The 17,306-nt window shown below is 51.9% G+C and overlaps 1 protein-coding gene across 7 annotated transcripts in view; it reads right to left on the reverse strand.

Moving 5' to 3' along the window:
- ELFN1 (extracellular leucine rich repeat and fibronectin type III domain containing 1) overlaps nucleotides 1-17,306 on the reverse strand; it is a 97,771-nt gene that overhangs the window by 79,125 nt on the left and 1,340 nt on the right. For 3 of the 7 annotated variants that reach the window (XR_014698375.1, XR_014698376.1, XM_084537420.1), the window contains exon 1: nucleotides 13,949-14,012. The exons of 1 other annotated variant lie outside the window; for it this stretch is intronic. The gene's annotated coding sequence lies outside the window, so the exon portion shown is untranslated. Of the gene's footprint in view, nucleotides 1-10,686; nucleotides 10,781-13,948; nucleotides 14,013-15,853; nucleotides 15,977-17,306 lie in introns of those variants that run through there. 3 more of the 7 variants (XM_084537421.1, XM_084537424.1, XM_084537423.1) reach the window with 3 other exon arrangements.

Genomic DNA, 17,306 nt, shown 5'->3' on the forward strand with positions numbered 1-17,306 from the left:
TGTGGAGCTCTCTGAACTGCACCGACACCGGGGAATGCTGGGCACTCCTTGGTCTAGCTATAACACAGCATGCTGTATGTTTATTAATAATGAAAGACGAAGATTAGAAAGAGCATTATTAATTTTAAAGCTACTAATAATCATGAGCTGTCTCTCACTTCACCCTGCAAGCTATAATGAAAGAGCAAATTCCAGCTCTGAGCATCTCGAACGGAGGCTGCTGCGATCCGGAGCCCAGCTCATGGCCGCAGGCATTTTCTGCAGCTGGTAAGGAACCTCAAAGGTCTTCTGCTGTGAACAATCATAAAAAGCCAAGGATAGCAGAAAAATAGCTCTGATCTATGGCTTCAGGAAGAAGGACTTGCACCAACCTCCCAGCTCTGCTATACCAAATTGTTTCCTTGCATCCTGGGCTGTACCCGTATCACCCTGAGCCCAGGTTTGCACAGAGACCTCTGTCACAGCAGTCATTAGACAGTGATGACCCATTTTAGCAGTAAGGGAAGGCCTGCATTTCCTGAAAATGCTCATTGCTCTCTTCCTCCCAGGGAAAATCCAGTTATTTTCAGTCTCGTGGGAGCACGAGCCAAGCAAAAGTCACTGGAGTCCCTTCAGCAACAAGCTCCCACAGCGCAGGGCTGTCCCTGCAGTCAGATAGCTCAGCTCCCACAGGCAGCACGTGCTCCCATCAGAGGTGCTCCATCAGCACAGGGAGGATGAATTGGGAGAGAGGCCGTTTCTGGTCCAAACCCAGCAGCATCTCAGCAGGACAGGCAGAGCAGGCAGCCAACAACCCCAGCAAAAGCTCAGGGTGTCGGAAGGGCAGAGCATCCTTTGTGCATCACAAGTAATATTTCCTTGCAAGATCTGGCACAAATGGCATTGGTGGTGAATCACTTCTGTTGTACTTTACTTGGCAAAATAAGGGGGAAAAGGCATTTTATGGAGAGACTCAAAGCACCTCTCCTTTGAAAATAGGCTCTTTTGGGTACAGTCATCCCTTTCTTTTTGGGCAAAGGAGGGATGCACAAGAGGCTTAAGGAGCTGCTGAAATCCAGAGGGATCTGGCTGCAAAGCCTGGAGCATAACTCGGATCTCAGGGACCAAGACCCACATGTAAGGACAGGTTAAACACCGCTGTCCTCAGGATGGAGATGTGGGCACCCTCCTGCCCACCAGCCCCATGCCATGCCAGCACTGCAAACCAGGCAGCAAGGAGCTACATTTGCTTACCCAGATCTTCCCTAAGCATCCAAAGGCCTGGCTCCTCAGCTGAGTGCTAATTCTCACCCTCTTTCAGCCCAGCTTTTTTTGCAGCTTCTCTACAAATCCAGAATACATTTGAGAGATCAGCACAATGTTTAGTGAGAAAATCGTATGCTACATTTCCGCTTGGCATGACTTTGAAATGGTTAAGCTGTTAAGCCCTGAAAGGGAAGTTTTAAGAATACAGTGGGGAAAAAAGAAGCCAAAAACAAAAATAAACCAACAGTGGCAAAAATTAGAGCATGAAAAAAAGAAACTGTTTTTGATAGATCCCTTTTTCCAGAGGAACAGGACACACGGGCTGCTGCTTCCCAATGTCAGGATCTCTGCAGCACCATTGCACTTGGATTTCCATTAACAACAGCAGGAAAAACAACAAATTGAAAATCAACACTAGCACAGACAAAGTTTTTCTAAGCCAGGATCAAACCTCCGATAAATCTCTAAGCCATGGCCGTTTGCTCATCTTGCTCTCCCCCACCAAGGGGGATGCTACGGGGCTGGCAGGTGTTACTTGGCACAACAGGGCTCACGTCAGGACTGGCAACAGCTCAGGTGGTGACACTTTTGCATCTACATTTTCCAGATAAACCCTTCCAGAAAGAAGCAAACCCTGTGTGAGCACATGGCTGACCTTCATGCAACAACCCCAAGCCCTCTGAGGGTGGTCAGCTGGAGTGTCAAGAGCCCTCCCCACCCTCACCCCAGCCAGCCTGCTTTGCACAAGTGTGGTCCCTGTGCCACTCAGATCCCCCTCAACTCCTCACTGCCTTTGCTCCTGTGAAAAATGACTGGCTTATTTGCTCAGCCAAAGGACACTGCTCCGATCACAACAGCTGATTTTTATTTTTTAAAATCATAAGATGTAATGCAATGTTGGATCAAGAGACATCCAAGATCCTATACACATGACATCATCTATGGCTGTTCCATAAAGCAGTAGGGCAATGAAAGCATCAGTGGCACTCGCCTGCTGCCTTTAGGTCCACATGAGCAACAGGGACAGACACGGACTCTTTTCTTCCCCACCCAGCCTCTTCTGGGTCACTGTGAAGTGTTTGCTACTCAAAGAGCTCTTAGAAGAGAGCTCTCTCCCCTGGGATGGTTTGGATCTCAGACATCAGGTTAGGGCATCCACAAAGGTAACGCTGGAGAAAACCTTGTTTTCCAGCATGTTCACACCTGGACACATCTCCACAGAAGTCAAGCATGTGTCCTGATACAGGCACCTCCTCTGCAGCTCTGCACATTGACCCAGCTTCAGCTGGGAATAATGACAATGAACAGAGATCTGCTTGCAATAAACCCCAGACATCCCCATTTGCCTTGAACTGAGACGTCATTCCTGGGATGCAGACACCATTCACCCCACCCTGTCCCCCATCTCCTGGGCTCTGTACCCATTCCTGCACTCCCCCCTCCCAGAATCACCGTCCTCTACAATCTGGAGACTGCAATTCATCCAAAAAAGTTCTCAATCCCTTGATGCTTTAAGCAGAGAATGCCTCACCTGAAGCACTGACAAAACCCCCATGATTTTATTTGTATTGCAAAACCAATGCTGCTGCTGTCCCTCTCCTTGGTGCTTAGCCCTCCCCTAATAACCACCAGCATCTCTGCAGCTGTCGCCTGCTCCTGGATCACAGCACAGCTACAAACAGGTCACAAGACGGGGTAGAGCACACGGCAACCTGCAGAGGACTTGGCCCAAGAACATCACGATAAATAATTACATTACTGCAAGTCAAGGGGCAGAGCATTTCCACTGATAGCATCCTTGCAAGGGGAGAGAGAAGGGGGGTTTATTTACTCCGCACTGGTGTTCATACTGAGCACTGCTCCCACAGTGCTGCCTCGAGGAGCTCCTGCTCCCTGTCCCTGTGGCTATTCAGCCACTCCAGCCCCTTCCAAGGGACAGTCCTGCTCGTGGTCAGCATGCACCCAGCCTCCAGTGTATTTGAGCTCTGATCTCCCACCAGCCTTTTGGGATTTCAGCCTTCCTCCACCCCGTTTTCAAGCAGGATTCGTGGGAGGCTGGTGCTGGATCTTTAGGAAGTATCTCACAGCTCACAAAATAATACCTAAATAAGCCCACGCCTCCTCCTTCCCTCATCTAAGTGCCACATTAACAGGTGCGGAGTGTCTCTAAAGGAATTGGAGCTGCTGTGTGAGCATCCCCACTGCAGCCCAGCAAAACAAAACGACAGGAGGGAAAATTGATCAGGATCCATGCTCTCCTGCCCTGGACACCTCCTCGCTGGGTGGCCAGAAGGACAGCACAGGGGCTCCATGCCAGCAGCTTGGTGAACACCTGATTTTATCATAAAGAATGCTGAGAAGGTGCCGGAGGAAGAAGGGGATTTTTTTTCCCCTTCTTCCTTTAGATTTAAACTCTTCTGCTGGCACTGGCTCCTGGACATGTATTTCTCCATGCTCAGCTGCTGCTGACTGTGATAATATAGAAGCACAGACTCAGGCGGTTGCTGTCTGGGGGCTCTCCTGTAGATCAGCAGCATGATGAGGAAGAGACTTATTTGCATTGCAGTCACTTGGTGTTTGAAGCAGGATGCCAGGAGCACAGAAAAGCCACGGTAAGAGGTGTCTGATTTAACCTTCACACCACACACCTTCCCCACACACTGCCCATCACAGACCAGCATCAAGTCCTCCCCTCCTGCCCTCTGTGCCATCCTGCGATGGAAAGGCCATCGGGAGCAGCTTGTGGCTGCTCAGAGAGCAGCCAGGGCAAGGTCCTTGTCACTGTCCCCAAGGTGGAAAGGTCCCTGTGACACTGCTCAAGCCACCATGGTGCAGAGCAGCCCTTCAGCTCCTCCCTGACACAAGGGGCTGAAGACCTTGGAATGGAGCTGGGGAATGCCAGGAGAGCCTGGACGATGAGCAGTTGTGTTATCTCACATCCATCATCAGGAACGGGAGCGCACAACCTGACACAAGTGTCCTCTGTTGGCTTCAAGGGCACTGACCCACTGAAATTCCCATTGATTTAGGGCTCCTGTTCGGCCTGTTATCACGGCTGTGGCACCAACAAAGGCTTTCCAAGCAAGCCCAGCAGCTCCCTGGGACCATCAGCAGGGCTGTCACCTGGCCAATGCTTTGTAGGTACTCCTGGAGCAGAGCAATGAGGGATTTTAGGTATTTATGAATTAGAGGAGTGTCTTACATATTTTAACAGGAAGATGGAGGAGATTTTGCTCAGAACAAGGGCTTTCTTCATTATTATTTTTTTCCTAAATTGCTTTCCCAATCATTATTACATTTTGCCACAGTGAACAACCAGGCAATTCCATCATGTTCCCTTGGACACACCATTGCAGACAGCTAACGCTATCAGTTAAGTCTTGTCCCTTTCAATCTCCATTACATAGGAAGAGCAAATTTATTATGATGCATATGTCATTACACACCAATGCCTTTCCATTATCATATAACTGGATACCCCCAAGCTTCATAATTTGCAGCATAATAGTAATTTTTAAAGAGCCATTGGTAATCAATAGCACTCAGCATCCCTGTCAGGATCATTTGCAAAACAAATAACACTGATCTCAAACAACTTTACAGGAGGGATATTTAATCCCTGCAAACTGCATTATGTGATGGATAAACAAGGAATACTAGACTATGTATCATGTATTTTCCTGGATTAAATATCACTTCCATCATTGTTGCTGCCCGTGGTACAATGCAGCCTGGTTTTTGGCTAGGCAGTGCCAAGGTATTGCCTTACAGATCCACACCACCTGAGGGCTGAGCCCAGCTCCTGCAGGCTGGGTTTGCTCCTGTCCTCTGCACCAACCTGCCCAACCTCCACCGAAACCAAATCCCAGGCAGGAGGTGCTATTTCAAGCCCCTCGTCGACCCAGAGCCCCGGTTTAAATGAGTTACTACCTATAACTCTACAAAAGTGCTAAGTAGCATCATTTAATAAGAGGCTGAGCCATCTGCCTCGTTAGCTAACAGACAGACCTTCAGGACGATAAACAGAAGCTTGTTTCCCTTATTGCCTTTCCTTCTCCTTTAGGACATGCTGCCAGAGGCTGTAATTGGGAAGGTAACTTTGTCCCGACCACGGTCATCATGACTCCTGTTCCTCTGCAGGTGGCGTTACCATAGCATCCCAGTCTTTAATGGGGATTTTTTAATGGGGATTTTGCACAGGAGATGTAGACAGCCACCTCATCCAGACCCCACACTGACCCACAGAGGCTAATGCTGCCCTACCAGCAGCTGAGGGTTTGCTGCAGCCCTCCAAGCACAGCCAACAACCCACACAGGGCTCTCCAATTCATCTCTCTAGTATCAAATTGGAGAATTCGGGAGAGCCACAGCCTGACCACCAGCCAGAGAGCCCAACATCACCTGTTGCACAACCAACAGCAGACCAGCACCTGGGATGCCTTTCATATACAGCTTTCCATGGCATAAAATCCACATTTAAGTTTTCTATCCTGGTTTCTGCCCCACAAAGCTGTTTGGCATAGCCGTATCTCACCCCTGGAAGCTGCAGGCACCTCTAGCAAAATTTTCGGCTCCCACTGATGTGGAAAAATTCATGCATTTCCCTGCCCGTGTAAGCACGGGTCTGGCATTCACGGCAGTTCCTACCACAGCACAGCGATAAGCCCTGAATCACTCACTGCTACAAACCCTGCACTTGGTAAGGACGGACCAAATCGGGATAAAAAACCACCCTCGGACCCTAACTAAGCACTTTAGCTGCTGGAGATTGCAGAATCCTATTTAGTGATATCAGAGCATTTTCTGCAGAGGGAACATCTACTTAAACACCTGGCTATAAGTCAGGAAATTAAATATTTCAGGAGGAAGAAGAAACCCACACAGATCTGCCCATTTTGGCTCATTTCTAGAGAAAATTGTGGCTTAGAAATTGGATTAACTGGGAGTGAGGGTGTCCCAGCACACTGTCCCACTGGGTAAGACCCTGGTTTGACCACATGATCCCACCCGAGCAAGGTTCTTCTGGAGAAAACACCGTTTTTTATGTAATTATTATTTAAATAAAGGTGGAAGGACAAACTCTCCTGCCAGTTACACCAGTGACCTTGTGAACAGGGATTGTACAGGCACAGCTCTCACATGGGGCTGTTCTGAGCATCTTTTGGAGTCACCCTCACCTTGGGATCCTCAGACACCAATAATTTCAACTGGCTAGAAGGTAGCATTAATCATTTAAATATAACACTTCAAACACTGCCCCCCAGAAAGTCTGGGGGTGGGAGAGGGCATGGCCACTTCCCCCAGATATAATCCAGCCCCATTCAGCCTCCGCCACTCACTCATTACACATGCATGTGCAGTACCTGCTCATTCAGAGCTCTTCCACAAGTTAAATATTAAGTGATTTATACATCACCATCCCTTTTAATTTAAATAAGTTGGAATTGCTATCAACTGACTTGATCTTCCCACAGCTTTTTTTTTTTTTTAATCCTCCACTTGCAGTTTCATCACTGCAGGCCACCACCCAGGTGGATGTGAGAGGTTCAGAAGCACAGCCCAGGCTGGGAAATGGAAGGGAGAGCTCCAGCAAAGCTAAAATCCTGCAGAGTGTTAAGGAAGCATCTTTTAGTCTTCTGAGCAGGCATCTGGGTCCAGGTGCAGCTGAAGGGATATCACCTGCCAGAGGGCATACAGCCCACCACCATGCCCAGCTCCCCAGCATCCCTGGAGGCTGCCCACGGGCAAAGGCTTTGCAGCAAACAGGCTCTGTACTATTTGATGGATGAAAAAGCAATGAGAAAAACTGCCCAAACTTCACTTGCTGCAGATTGAATTTATTGCTCTGGCCTCAGCACACTTAGGGCACACAGGCCATCACATCCTTTTGATATGAAGAGCCCCAGAACTCTTTGCCATAGGCTCTGATCTCAGCTCTTCTCTTCATCTCACCCTCCTGCCCAAAGAGGAAACCTCTCAGCCCTCCACCACCTCCTCACACCCAGTATTCTGCATGGCAAAGCCACCCCCAGTGGGTAATGCCTCTTTTTTCCAGGACCTGGGATGAACATAGCAGTGATGAGCAAGCCTTTAGCTCTCATGTCTGCTCCTCAGAAGAGGAAAGCATATCACTGGTACCTGACTGGGTTATGGGTGTCCTCCATGTGCCAAGGAAGAGCAGATCCACACTCAGTTCTCCCCCTTGTCCTCACCCTGGAGGCCAGGAGATCCAACTCTGCTGCTGATGGCACAAAGGGGGAGAAGATACTTTCATGGACAGGAAAGAAAGATCTTACTGGGGCTGCAGGAGCCTAAAGATGGAAAACGCTTACAGCTGTGTGCACATCCATATGCATTAGAGAACAGGCCCTGATCCAGCACATGCTTACGTCAATCTGCCGTCACCAAGATTTAGGAGAACATTTAAAATTAAGCTCAAATCTCCTCACACTGCAAAAAGTGGGGACAAAGAAGGGAAATAAGTCCTATGGTTGAAGCGGAAGCAGGTGTTGGAGGATCCAGTCTCAGCACAGGCTCCAGCACCAGATAACCCTGGGCATGTCACTTCACCTCCAGGTCTCCTGGAGCCACCAGCTCCCCAGGCAGGATACCCTGACTGCCATAAGGGGCTCCCAGATGCCCACAGAAGAGAGGACCAGGGCTGGAGGCTGATTTCCATTCAGTCCCCATGGACAGCCATTTATGCACAATTACAGACAAGGGGAGCACCACAACTCAGCAGCTCCAAGGGGGTTACAGGGGTCCTAAGGAGCCACCCAGAGCCTCACCCGCTGAAGAAACTCAGGATTTGCAGCCAGGATTTTGCCTGCTGGAAATAAAGACAACAGCACTTCACAATAAACGGGGAGCAAAGCAAGATCAATAAGTGAAATGCACTCATTTCCCAGCCCAGCCAGAGCTAATTGAAATGAAAAGGGAATTACTCTGCCCACCATCACAAGTCAGGGATCCAGTGCAAAAAGAGGGGGTGTTGGCCCAAGGGCTATACAACAGAGTACTGCATTGGGGCTGTTCTGTTATAAAGATAAGGAAAATTAAAAATAAAATCAGAACAGGACCTAGTAATTCTTCACTGGGATTGGAGAAGCCATGCAGGAAGTCTGGATTTTCTTATAGCCAAAATGTGATTAAGAGAACCTAAAAATGAGTCCACAGTAGGAGAGGATTTTAACAAAAAGGAAAACTCTCCTGCTAAACCACAAGTGAAGTTTAAGATTAGCAGATTGACCCACACAGCAAATGAATGAACAAACTCCACATGGATCTGGTGGTGACATTCACTGTGAGTGTTTGTCGGGAAGCTCTAAGAGCCGCATCCCACAGATTTTTTTCTCCTTCCCTTAAATGTGAAGCTGTTGCACAAACACCACAGCCGGATTGCTGCTCCTTTGTGAATTGGGACAGCTGTTGAGACATGTTGGCTTATTGAAGCTTTCCTTTTACTCCTCCTGTGGAGGATGTTCTCCAGAAGCAGTCGTGTTATTCCTGCGCCCACACTCCAGCATCTCTCCAGGCAGGGTGACCAGGACCCAGGCCAAGTGAGCAGCACAGCCCCATCCAGAAACCACATGCACAAAGAGATGTGTGCTCTGAGGCCCCCAGGGAGCTCTCCAGAGGGCTGAGGCCAGCTGGGAGGACAAAGTGAAGCCTCCAGCACACCAGGACCAGGGCAGGACAGGCTCCTCAGCTGTCGTCCCCATCCACACATCCCCAGCTCTTCAAAAAAAAAGAAAACAAAAAAAAAAAACACACAGCCTCCTCCCACACCTTCCAGGGACAGCCTGAAACCCAGACAGGGTAAAAGTTCAGACTGATGATCCCTTGTGTTTTATGGCACTGCTGACCTCCTGGATTTTCGGCAGCAAGCTGCTTGCAGAGTTGCAGAGCAGGCAGTAGCTCTCCATCCCTCAGGCCACACACCAGGCCCTGCAATTCACTGCTCAGCACGGCTTTCCCAAGAGAAGACATCTGAGAGTGACAATTGCAGTCCCCACCACAATTAGCAGGAGCTAATTGGTGCAGCAATACCAGCAATCACATCTCTCATCCCACAGGCCCCATCTCTCTCCCTTCCTACATCTGCTCTTGTACCTCCTGTGCCCTAACCAGAGGCCAGACGAGCACAAGGGTTATGGCTTTGGTTTCCAAGCCATGTTGTAGGGCAGGGCTGGTTCAGATAAAACAGAAGCAGGCATTTTTATACCCCAAACTAGCTGCTCAAGCACAAACTCCTCAGCATGACTCTGAGCAGGGAGCTAAAGAGAAACTGCTTGAGCTCCTCAACCATCCCAGGCTTCTGCCTTGTGCTCAGACTGCCCAGCCTGGTGGGGAAAGAGTTAATTAATAACATCAGAAAGTGAGCATTCAGGCCACACAGTTATCCTCTCCTGCCGGAATACCTTGGTGAGCCAGCAGCATCACAACACGGCCAGCTCTGAAGTCGAGACACTTATCCTTTGACAATGCGCTGTTGCAATGACTTTATTTTGATGATACCAGATGATTAATGCTTACGGCTGCTGTCATTTTGTGTGATAGATTTTGGGGCTGCGGAGTGACATTTGCTCAATGCACCGTTCCTGAAAAGCCGTGCTTGTCTTAGTGAGGAGAGAGGCATCCGGCAGCCAGACTTTCTGCAAGCCACAGGTGATTGGGAGAGTTGCTGCGAGGAACGTGGGGATGCTCACAGAAAGCCCTGCCTGGGAAAGGCTGCATGGAGAGGAAGGTGCATTAAACAGCCAATGTTGTAAGAAATGGTGAGTTTATCTCATCCACAGATTGTCAGTTATAAACATTCACAGCCAAGAGCCACAGCAGACTGCTCGGGTTTGCCACAAACAGGCTGGAAGACGGAGCAAGTTGCAGAGATCGGATCCCCAGCTGAGGCTCTGCAGGGCTGACTTTCAGCCACACTGAGCTCTCACAGCTGCTCTCAGAGCCAAAAAGCATCCAAAAAAATCAAACTGATCAATCAGCAAAACAAGACACAAACAAATGTCTTAATCGTAGCATTCACTAACATGAGAAACTTGGAAGCCTGAATCCCAACCTCTGTGCCTCCAACTCCCCCCACCTGTAACACAAGGACAAGAACCACCTACCTCCCCCAGCTGTTGCAAGCTTTTCCTAATCAATCAGCTCATTAATTCATGCAGAGCATTAGGTAGACAGCAGATGGACAGCTTTATACAATAGTCTTTTCTGCAAGGTGAAATATTTCTGCCTAATCCCCTGCCAGCAGCTGCCTGCCCGTTCCCATCCCACAGGCACCAGGGTCTCCCCAGGACCCAAACAGCACCCAAGGCCACACGGGATTCTCTGGCCGGAGACACCCCATCCCAGAGCTTCTTACAGATTTGATTTTCATCTCGTCATATTTAAAAGCTGTCTCAGGAGCGTAATGATTTTAAATTCACTCACCACCACAGTCCATCAATTGAGCGGCGGCTGCTAGCGCCTCGCAAGCGGGCGGTGATGAATGGGGCTTTCGAGATGGCATCGCTCAGCTCCGAGCAAGAGCAGAGTGTGGGCAGAGGGTGGAGAAGGGAAAAGCAAAAGAATTTAAAAGGAAGAAACAGGGAGGGGAAGGGAAAAGCCCAGTCTGCTCACTGCAAGCTTCGGACAAGCGTTTCCCCACTGCCGGGAGGCATGGCTTTGAGGGAGCAGCCTTGGCTTGTGTTAGTCTCCCTGATCTGATATTTGTCATCTTATATTTGTAATTAAAATATTGGACAGTTTATTTAGTAATCAATAGCCCCACATCTGCCTTGTGGAGACCAAGCTGCCAGCTTCTGCCCCGCACGTGTGCCCTTACCCAGCAAGGGGAGGCACTGCTTCCCTTTCCAGGAGGGGAAAAAAAGCAACCACCTCGTACCACAGGCATGTGTTCCTTCGAGAAACGTCAAGGAAGGGCACAGCACTGCAGGCATTACCCCCTTACTCATCCCAAACCTGTGGGATTAGGACAGGGAGCACCAGCACCCATCCCTGCAGCTGCCATGGGTGCTGCTCCCCTCCACGGGAAGCCCAGCACAGCCCTCACCCCAACACCTCCCCACTGCTTGTCCCCAAAAGTCACAGCCACCTCCTGCCACACACACGGGACACATCCCCTACAGGGGTGCTGCTCCGGGGAGATCAGCCCTACTAGCTGCTTCTCCCCCCTGCAGGGGAGGGAAAAAAGCAATTCCATGCACACAGCAATCCCCCTGCTTGGGGCATCCTAAAGTTACATCCCCCAGATCTCACCCTGCTCTGCTGCCAAGCGCCCTGCTCCCCTAGGAGGGGATGGTGCTGAGCACTGGGAAGGAGACACTTCACATCTGGGCCCCTATTTCTCCTTTTTCCTCCAGTTATGGGGCCGGGTCAGCGCTGTGCAGCTTGCGAGCACAAAACTATTCACAGCACATAAAGCTGTACCGAAGAGGCTGCAGTTCGTGGTGTGAGCACCACAGCTGCGTGCTACCACTCTCAGAGAGGGGAAAGAAGCAGAAAAATTAAATCCACAAAACAAGCAAAAATAAAAATAAGAGGCAGTAAAAGTAAATTAATGATGTTGCTCTAATTTGAGCAAACACTAATTAAGAATGTGTAATTGAATTAATGCATTATTTAGAAACCCTAGAAAATACCAAGAAGGGGTAAAAATACATCGTAGGGCTCCTCTGACATCCCATATCTCACGCCTCACTACTCGCAATTTATTTTAATGTCACCAGAATCTCCAGATTTATTTATGTCCTTGTCACTCACCATTGTTTGGTATTTATCCTGTATATCTATATTCTTTCCCCCCAGTTTTAGCCACACATATGGGGCGGTGGATGGCCGTGTGATAAGTCAGAGCCGTGTAATGAATTAGTTCAGCTCTTCAGCCACTTTCCCTCTCTCTGCCCGGTAGCCAGAGGTCTGGGTCTAATTTGTCTAGAGCCTGGAAAAATGTCAAATGCTTCATTAACAAACAAACCCAGTTTCTGGAAATGTTTTCCTCCAGCAGCCTCAAGTGTCACTTCACTGCAAAGGGCCCCACACGAGCAGGATCTGAGCCTGACCCAGAACAGGTCGGCCAAACGGTGTCATCGCAGCCTGAAAACGTGGAGGAAGCACCATCCCAGGGAAAAGGGGGAAATATCAGCCCCTCAAAGGTTGCACAGCAGATATCCATACCTGCAGAAGGTCCTGAGATAATTATATTTGCAAATGGGACAGTTCACTAGTGCTTTGGGTATTTAGTTATAGGTTTTACATACGTTATTCTCCCCCCTTCTGAGCCCTTCACAGTGAGGCTTACAGTTTTTTTTGTTTTTTTGTTGTGTGGTTTTTTTTGTTTGTTTTTTTTTTTTTTGTTTTTTTTTTTTTACACCTGGGTTTCCAGGAAGAGATACAGACAAATACACCAAAAGGAAATAAATTGCTTAAAAAAGTCTAAAGACGCTTTCAAGGAAGGCATCACGCAAAAGTAACACAGGCATAGCTGAGCTCACACACACATAGCTCTAAGAAGGGGGGAAAGCAGCAGCATTACAGCATCTGACACTTAGGTGTAAGCATATATTGTAGCAAAACATGCATGCTGTTTATAAAACATACTGGAAGACTTTTCCCCCAAAGATGCCGTATACAGTGTAAAATTTTATTATCTCTGCCTGTCCGTTTCACAAAGATCTACAGAGAAACACGTCGACAAACCTGCCTGCAGTTTAACTCCATTAAATCCAATGAATGAGTTTGGCCCACAAAAAAAACTCTGCACTTACTGTAATAAAGCTAAAAGCTGATAGCAGCTGATACAGTAAAACACACATTTCTATACATTTCTTCCTCCTGATTTAAAAATACGAGCGAGCTGCACAGACTGCTCTTGTCCAGCTCCTAAAGAAATGCTGTAATGGGGGAGGAAAAAAATATTGGAGTTTTCCTCTTCACTTTGTTTGAGTTTAAAAAAGCTCACAGCTTTTTCTCTGCTGTTATAACTTCACCAGCTCCACATCCATGTCCTCCAGTGTCCCTCCAGCCCCCTTACACAAGCTGATATCCCCCTTGTCATCCCAGACCCTCCTGCCCCAGCTCCTCTTGGTGCGAGGAAGCTCCAGGTCCCCTTGCAGCTCCTTTTTTTAGGATATTTCTTGTTTATTTCTATTACAGGCATGTCTCAGAGAACCAGAGGGCTCCTGTGCTAGGGGCCATACGTATGGTCACTGCCTCAGTGGCCAAGTTGTACCTGAGGTATTATTTTATGTTCTTCCTCCTCTTCCTTCCACACCACCGTGCTCCTCAGGGTATGGAAGACAGAGGGCCACTCAAGGTCTCTGCTCCAGCCCCTTCTCCCTGAGGTCTTCACAGACCTGCTTCACAGCCCTGCCTCCCTTCTTACCTGCGCTTTGGGGCCACCTCACCAAGCCCCAGCCTCTCCCCTCCACCAGCCCCACATTGCTGCTGACCCCACACCTCCCTCACACCATGCCAGAAATCACCACCACACAAAGCCCCAGTGCCATCCACAGTCTCAGACCCTAGGATCGTAACACTAAAAAAATAAATAAAATAAAAATAAAAGCTTATTTTTCCCCAGCAGCCACACCAGCCACCCTGGAGGGCTGTACACCCTGCTCACACCCCTCCACATCCCCTCTGGAGCATCCCCATCCACCTCAAATACCCCCCACACCCCAGCACAGCCTACCTGCAGCAAACCACCAGCATCCTCTCCTCCAGGGCCTCACCCTGCCCTGCAGCGGCTCTTTTCAAGCCCCTCTGCTCCACGGTGCCCTTTGCTGAGTAATCCCAGGCTGCCTTACACCTGGGGCTAACGCCAATTCACGGCCAAGTGCCAGCAGCTGGGACTGGGTGCTGCCGTGATCCTGTTTTGTGTTTTTTTTTTCCTCCTTTTTTTTCAGTGAAATTCCAGCCCTGGACTGTGCCCGGCTGCTGCTCTCTGCGTCCCGTGGGGACACGGGGCTTCACCAACATAACCCACAGCCGCTTGCTGGTCCCCAACTCATGCACAAGGAAAATAAGCCCTGGGAAATATTGCCCGAGGATGGGGCTGAGGATTTACAAGCAGAGTCCTATCCCTGTCACAACCCCTCCGAGCCCAGCGTTAGGTCTGGAGCCCAGCTCGGAAACCTCCGAAGCGCTGTCCGCGTCCTTCTGTTTGTACGCCTTGTGCGGTCCTATATTTAGCGTGTGATAGCGAAATAAATAATCCATAGCTCGTAATAATTAGCATTACACCTTGAATAAGCCAAAAGCCTGACCTTTCCTAGCGAGGCTGTCCTGGTGAGAGGTTAGATCTCGTGTTTTCTGATCATCAAACGGGAAAGCATCCGCCAGACAGGGAGAACAAGCTCTTATCTAGACCTGATTTCTCTCCCCTCCAGGGGATCCTGTAGGATATTTCAGTTCTCTCCCGCTCGCTGTATGACTCTTCCCTCCCCCAGTTGCTTGAAATCAGCCAAATTCACAATCTCATCTGGCCGGGAGTCAAAGGGGGAAAAAAAATCAAGTCCTAACGCAGCGACTACTTTGAACAGGGACCCGAAGCCCATGAAGAAGGCGTTATCAATCCCAGCTTGGGGCACCTCGGCCACGGAGGGGAAAATCAGGGGCAGCCACAGAGCAGGGCTGGGTCCAGCACAAGTCCCCGGTGGGTGCGCATGGCTCGGGTGAGCAGGCACTCATCGCCCTGTGCTGGCACCAGCGGGCACCCAGGGGTGGGTGAGAGCTACATTCGCTTCTCACCTGCCGCCGTGCGCCTTGGTGTGCGGCACCTTGCAGCGTGCATCGCCTCGGAGCTGCTACAACGAGTGTGTGCACGGCAGCGATGCACACATCTACACGGTGCTGGTGTGGGGCAGCTCCGTGCGTGAGCAGGGCAGGGGATTGGGGTGTGTGTGTGTCCGTGGGTGATGCTGTGCCCCCAGCACCAAGCTGCAGGACCCCCTAGCAGCCTCCCTCTGGGCAGAAGGCAGCAGAGGAGACGGGGCACCGGGCCGGGGCTGGGCTCGATTCTGGGTGAGCTCCCGGTGCTTTTGGCCCGCGTCGGCGCTGGCTCCGTGCTCCTTATGTAACCGCAGCAGGGCCGTGGTGGGGAAGGGGCACCGAGACCAGGGGGAGACGAGCCCCCCAAAACCAAAAGGGGCCTGGAGCAGAAGCTGGGTGCCCCCCTTCGGTGGAGAGGGGGGGATCTAGATGGCTACTGGGTGTGCTGGGCCCTGCTCGGGGCAGCTCTGGGCTCCCCCCCGGTGCGCTGCGGGGCAGGATCCGGCCACTGGTGCCGGTCCCCGCGGGGGGAGCTGCCTCCAGCTCGGCTCCCCTGGGGAAGGGGCTCTGCCCCGGAGCCCCCCCGGTCCCACCCCAAAACCTCAGCGCCTTGTGGTGCCGGGGAACTTTAGGGAATCCCAGATTTTGGAGGGAAGCGGGAATAAAACACAGGGGGAGGGGGGCGTTAAAAAAAAAAAAAAAAAAAAAAAGAAAGCCCCCAAACCCCCGTGGGGTCCCGGCGGCTCCTGTGCCCCCCTCCCCGTGCTGAGCCCCCCCGGAGCATCCCTGGCACCGTGGAGCCGTGCGGCTGCCGGCACCCCCTTACCTGCCGCTCTCCCGTCTGCTGCCTGCCCTGCTCCGGCTCTTCCTCTCCTCCTTCCTCCTCCTCCTCCTCCTCTCTCCCTCTCCCTGCTGCTCGGGGCTCTTTATGGAGATTCATTCATTCATGCCTTCCCATCGGGCCCCCAGCGTTTCCCTGCCTCCCGGAGGCAGAGCGTGTGACGCCTCGCCCCTTTCCAGCCACTTTCTGCTGGCACAAAGCGCCCCAGCCCCGGGGCGGAGGGGGGGGGGGTGAGGGGGGGGACACGGACACGCGTGGGCAGCCCAGCCCGTGGGAGCCTCCCCCCAGAGCCGGGAGGGGCAGGTTTAAGGGGCGTGGGCCTCGTGGGGGGGGGGGGGGGGACGACACAAAAAGGTTTCCTCCGGTGCCCATCACCGCGGTGTCGGGTCGCCCGGGGACCCCTCACCTTTTCGGTGTCCCCCCCCACCCACCTCGGGATCCGCTGCACGATCGCAGCCCGGAGCTGCCGGAGCCACGCGGAGCTTCCCCCCCCCCCAAGTGTCCCCCCCGTGTCACCCCCCTGTGCCACCCGCTGCTCCTCGCACCTCTGGGTGCCCGGCAAAGCCTCCCATTGCCCCAGCCTTCCCCAGGACGAGGAGGGGGGGGCTCATTGCTGCCTCCCCACTGCTGCAACTTGGTGGGGAAGGGGCTGGCTGCCCCCCACAGCCCCCCCCTCGACGGCATCCCGCTGCCCCCGACCATGCCGGGCAGTTTGGGGAGGGGGCCGGGCGGGTATGGGGGTGCAGGGGGGGCTTTTTTAGGTGCTAAACTTCAGGCGGATTGCCTCCTCTCCGCACAGGCACGGGGGGAACGACTTCCCAGCCAGGCAGAGCTGCTTTTTCCCCTTTAGACGCCGCGGGAAATGGGCAGATTTGGGCGCTGCCAGAGCGCCGAACCCCTTAATTTGGGGTATAAAACCACCTAAAACGCTGCCCGAAGGGCCCCGCCCGCTCACCGGGGAGCCGGGCCGTTTGCACGGGCGGTGCCACCCCCTTGGAAGCGTTGCCATCGATCTCTCTCAGCGCCCGCTTTTATTCACCGCAAACTTGTAAATATTTCATCCAGCGCAAACCGGCCCCGGCACGCCCGGAGCTGCTGCGAGAGGGCTGGGGAAGGGGCGCGGGGCTGCCTCCGGCCTCCAAGCCTCTGCTCCGGGGGGGCCTGTTGATACCGGGCCCCCCTCAATCCGCTGAGCATCCCTGGGGCTGCAAATCGCAGCCAGGACCTGCTTCCCCTGGGCTCCTCGGACCGGGGACGGCAGGGCTGAGCAGGGATGCGGGGGGCCCAGGGATGGGTGGGGGGCACCCTATGAGGCTGAGGACCCCCGGGGGCCGGGCTCCCCCCCTATCCTGACAGCCCCGGCGCAAGGGCAGCTCCTCACCCGCAATGGCAGGCGCTTGGCTCAGCAGGGACCCCCCCGGGGATCCCCTCCTCACGC

This window comes from Aythya ferina (assembly GCF_964211825.1).
Source record: "Aythya ferina genome assembly, chromosome: 15".
NCBI classification, from domain to species: Eukaryota; Metazoa; Chordata; class Aves; order Anseriformes; family Anatidae; genus Aythya; species Aythya ferina.